The 4,000-nt window shown below is 40.1% G+C and overlaps 1 protein-coding gene across 1 annotated transcript in view; it reads left to right on the top strand.

Moving 5' to 3' along the window:
- Positions 1-4,000, top strand: part of LOC109974401 (paired box protein Pax-6-like) — a 107,307-nt gene that overhangs the window by 52,348 nt on the left and 50,959 nt on the right. The gene's annotated exons all lie outside the window — the stretch shown is intronic.

Raw genomic sequence — 4,000 nt, 5'->3', positions numbered from 1 at the left:
ACACTGTGGCAGACGAGCTTTAAGATTGTTATGTACATTGACTATAATTGCAATTTACTGCACTGGCAGTATAACGTCCTGTTATACAGTAATGGGTTAAAGGTCCATCAGAGCGACAGCCCGGGGGAAGAAACTGTCCTTGCCCATGCTGATTGTGAGCTCAGCAGACACCCGCCCTCCCATTTTGACCACCTGTGGTCTTTCAGTCAGGAAGTCCAGAATCCAGTTGCGGGTGGGAGTTGGAACACTGAGGTCTGTCATCTTCCCAGTCAACCTGCCCGGGTGAATGGTGTTGAATGCAGAACTGTAATCCAGGAAGAGAATCCTAGCATACGTACTGCTGTTGTCCAGGTGTTTCAGGGTCTGGAATAAAGCCAGAGCCGTTGCATCGTCCACTGATCTGTTGGGGCAGTATGCAAACTGGAGGGGGTCTACAATGTCCGGGACCATGTGGTTAACGTGTGTGAGGACCAGTTTCTCTAAGCACTTCATGGCGACTGATGTGAGTGCCACTGTGTCTGATGTCTTAGGGACCGGTATGATGATGGATTTTTTGAAAATGCGAGGAACTACTGCTTGAGTTAGAGACACGTTGAAGATGTCTGTATACACACTAGCTAGTTGATCCCCACAGGCTCTGAGCAGTCTTGGGGGGACACCGTCTGGTTATGTACATTTACTATAACTGTAATTTACTGCATTGGCCGATGTTGTCCTGTTATACAGTAATGGGTTAAATGTTCATCAGAGCGACAGCCCGGGGGAAGAAACTGTCCTTGTGTCTGGTTGTTTTGGTGTACAGTGACCTGTAGCACTGTCCAGAGGGGAGGAGTTCAAACACATTGTGTCCAGCAGAAATTTTCTCTGCCCTCCTTTTGACCTGTGAGGTGTGCAGGTCCTCCATGGACTGGCACCAATGGTTCTTTCTGCAGTCCTGACTGTTCACTGGAGTCTGTTCCTGTCCTGTTTGGTTGCTGAGCCAAACCAGACAATGATGGATGAGCAGAGAACAGACTTGATGATTCTGTTAGAAATTAATAAATCAGTCAGATAATTATTAGACTTTAATGTGTTAGAATGTAGTTTAGTAAGATTCAAAGTCTGCTCTAGTCTGCTCTGTTTCAAGGTTAGCAGTAAGCCATGACACCAATTGTTTTCTTGTTTTAATCTTGTGTAAGAATGATGTCTGAGAGAGTGTTTTAGTTACACATCACGCATGCAACATACACACACACATACCATTGTACAGAACTGACAGTAAGCTTCCTCTCTATTTTCTATTTCCTGATGGCCCCATTTGTTGTATGGAACATGGGCTTATACACTGCTGCTCCTACCTGTAATCCTCTATGGGATTACAACAGTGAAAGGAAGTCATGCTATTCTACCACGGCTGCTGCCTCCCCATCAGTCTACAGCATGTGTGTGCCTGTGTGTATGTGTTGAGGAGGGAGAGGGGGCATCTGTTCCCATTTGTGTCTCTTTCTGCTTGACTGACTGTGACACTGAGCAATGGCTTCATTCTGTTTGCAGTATCTGTCTGCTGGGGGTAATGAATAATTAGGCTAGCACCACAAATAACATAGGTTCCACAGGGAGCAGGAGTCAAGATCCAGTCTGCTCAGAGATCCCATATTGGAGATCTCCCTCTGAATTGCCTTGTATCTTGTGCAGCGCTTAAAGATAAAGTGTCTAATTCAGCATGGAATAGCTTCTCCTAATATGCATTTTAAATTCATTTAAAATGCTGATTTGATCAAAATAATACATGCTGTATTAAAAAGGAGAAAAACAGTAAACTACAGTAAAGGGTTAAATTAAAAACATTAAAAATCTAAACAAAAATAGGTGAGTAAAATATGACTACATTTGAAGTTAGGATAATAGAAAGTCACTTTCGGCTTTCCCCGTTTAAGGGTCGCCACAGCGAATCGTCACACTAACAATTCACATGTTTACATTTGGCAGTGTTTTTTTGTTTTTTTTACGCCGGATGCCCTTCCGACTCAACCCTGATTCGAACCCGGGCCGCAGCAGCAAGAGCACTGCACCTTAACGACTAGCCTACAAGGTACAAAGTTAGGATAATAAAACATCAAATTAGTCCTGTTTATTAAATATTAAGTCCAAAATTTTGCCTGAACCTACTTCCCAGATCTATAATTTGTGGCTTAATCTGCTTGGACAGACAACCAAACTTTGGCTGCAGGCTCTGTCCTTCTACTTTTGAGCCTCGAATTCTGTTCATTTTGTAAAAATACATAAATAAAAATCAAACAAAAACCAGTCAATCAAAGAATGATATAAGTGAAGAGGTGAGGTTGTCCAGTAAAGTAACAATCTAGAAATATTTGGTGAAATATGACATCATCCTGAAAAATAAAGCTGCCCAGATGGAACATCTGTAAAGAAAAGAATAGGGCCCAAAATGCTTTAGAAACACATTTAATATTACCCAGAAACAGTCAGGACATGACTGTATGCTACACTTTAATGGTGAAGGACAGTCAAACTGGGCAAACATGCAAAAGCTTATTATAATTAAAATGTATACCACAAAGTAATTTGTTTGAAAACCGTTTCCATAGTACTGTACATGCTGTATTGTTATAGGACACACCCGGTTTCTTTCTAACACAGTTTTGAATCTGAATAACCTTAACCTTACTCCCACACAAGTTAATAATCTTGCTGATAATGCTGCAGCCTCCCTGCATACGACACTTGATACTGTTGCCCCACAGAACGGTTTGACGTTCCTGTGTAGTATGGGGCTAGCCCAACCGCAGAGATAAATGTATAGGCCTGGATTGGTTCAGGGTCTTTCATCTTTCATCTGCCTGCGTGCAGTTTGGAGGTGCATGATGCCTGAGCGTGTAATGTTAATTTTTACCTGTGTTCATGGAATAAATCAGCACTGTTTTGTAGTTACTTGGACTGTCTCGTCTCTCAGAGTCAGTATGGTAAAAAGTACCAGGAACAACAATGTCATCTGTGGCCCCTTTGAAGATGCTCAAGTCTGTGGCCTCTAGACAGCCCTGCAGGCTGGCCTGTGCACAGTCATTCCAGGTGTTAACATATAGTCTGTAGCTGAATACAGCTGAGACAGGATTCCCATGTTACATCTGAGCAAACATGAATACACTTGGTATGTGAAATATAAAAAATTATAAGCATAAGCATAACTTTATTGCCAAGTATTTAAAAAATATAAGGAATTTCCAGCCCAATGGCCCCCAGTGTGCACAACATAGAAACGAAATAAATACAAAATACAGTATATACAAGTTAAAAGAGCAACATCATGTATTATTCTTTGCTGATAAAATCCCTTTGATGTAATAACACTAGTCTGTGTTGGTCAACACAGCCCTAATAGAGTCAAACACTTTTTGAAAATTAAAAAAATTCTTATATAGCATTGCTCGCCACTCATTTACCTGCTTGATGATATTCCACAGTGTGAAGACTTGCTCTGTTGTCCCCCTGCCCTATTTTTAGTTAGCCTTTTTCTTATTCAACCTACAATCAGCTACATTTCTTATCCAATCAATGATAATCCTGCAAAGTATCTTTCCTACAACAGAAAGTAAAGTTATACCTCCTTAAAATTTCCTTTCTTTGGTATTTTGATGATAATCAAATGATAATGTCCAGCTGTTTTGGGTCTTTTCATAATCTCATATTTTCTTAATCAGATGATGAATTTTCTCTGGTCAAAACTAAATTTGTTTACAGTAATTCAGCCATGATGGCGTTGATTCCTGGTGCTTTCTCATTTGGTTGTTTTAGTATATGTTGCTCAAAATACTTGTTATTTTATTGCTCAAAATGCATATTGTTAATATATTAAGCTTAATCTTATTAGTCTTCATTTACAGTATTTTGAGAATTGCAAGACCTTCACTTATAATTAAATGTTTTTTTATCGTCATGTAGTTTCTTCACTATACTGTAAGATGCCATAGATTCTTCAATCCAAGTTTGTTCCTGCCTTCTT

The sequence above is a fragment of the Monopterus albus genome, unplaced genomic scaffold (assembly GCF_001952655.1).
Source record: "Monopterus albus unplaced genomic scaffold, M_albus_1.0 scaffold332.1, whole genome shotgun sequence".
Lineage (NCBI taxonomy): Eukaryota > Metazoa > Chordata > Actinopteri > Synbranchiformes > Synbranchidae > Monopterus > Monopterus albus.
The sequence above is the reverse complement of the archived record's forward strand: the minus strand, read 5'-3'. Positions and strand labels throughout refer to the sequence as shown.